Here is a 1,179-nt window from a genome sequence, read left to right as displayed (position 1 = left end):
CTCCTCGCCCGGGGATATTTGCTAAGTTCGGTATTCCGCCTCTCCAGGAACAGACGTTTTGTACAGCAAAACGAACCGAAAGCTGTTCCAGTGTCAGTGCGCTGAGCACACCGTCCAAGACCCTTAACTTATTAGTTTCTGTATGCCCTCTCATTGTACTAATTGGGCACATAGCTGACCAGTAAGGCCAAGTTCAACTGCTGTCTGTGCGTTTTGAGGGGTTTTCGACATATGCTGTATTTGTTGTGGGACAACAAATGCAACCTATGTCCTGTAGCACCGTATTCCTCAGCTTCAAGAAACTACTTTCAAATTTTGCAAAAAGCTTGGAAGCTCTTTTACAAATTTTAGAATACATCTTGGTCTTATTTATAGTTCCTTGAAAGCGTAGAATCTGTTTCCTAAGGTTTCAAGACTATTACACAATTTCTTGAAACATAAAAATATGCTTTTTAATGGTTTCGTGAAAGTGTCGACTTTGATTGTTTCTCTTTCGTGAAAGTGCAGTTATTCTATGCGTTATCATCGTGTTGTTGTTAAACAAAATGAATGAAGAGCGCTTTCAACTCTAATCGTCAGGGAGAAAGTATGTGTCTTTAGCATCCCCGGTACTTTTCATTGCGATATTTTATTTTGTGCACAAAACTGAGTTTGTAAGGGCTATATATCAGAATTCCACTCTGTACTCAAAACGGGGTTTCGCTCATTTCAACCACAATAGTAGGAGAACATTCTAGATCGATTGATGCTTTCCGCGATCAAACCGCTCGCATAAGGAAAAGTCATCACCCAGTATTTGCTTTCCGTAGTATTTGTATTTGGCTCCGTCCAGAGGAGGTGCATTATTGACATACGTGCTAAATTCTTAATTACTTTATGATGCTTATGTAGGCTGCCATGTTTTGTGTAGCGATTGTTGTGTTAGTACACCATTTTTCGTTCAAAGCGAGGATTCCTAAAATCATTAATGTTCACCCAAGCGGTTGTCGTCCGCACGATGATGCGTATGCTCCCATTCAAGCAGGTTGGTACATACAAATACTAAGTTAACAAAACAATTTGATTCAAACCGTACGAGAGAACCTTTACCACAAAAATATCGCTGTGAAATTATCCGTACAAAAACATGTCAACTGCGGGCTTACTGAAACGCTGTTTTTCTGGCTCTTCAAAACCTAT

This window comes from Phytophthora parasitica (genome assembly GCF_000247585.1).
Source record: "Phytophthora parasitica INRA-310 unplaced genomic scaffold supercont2.255, whole genome shotgun sequence".
Lineage (NCBI taxonomy): Eukaryota > Oomycota > Peronosporomycetes > Peronosporales > Peronosporaceae > Phytophthora > Phytophthora nicotianae.
The sequence above is the reverse complement of the archived record's forward strand: the minus strand, read 5'-3'. Positions refer to the sequence as shown.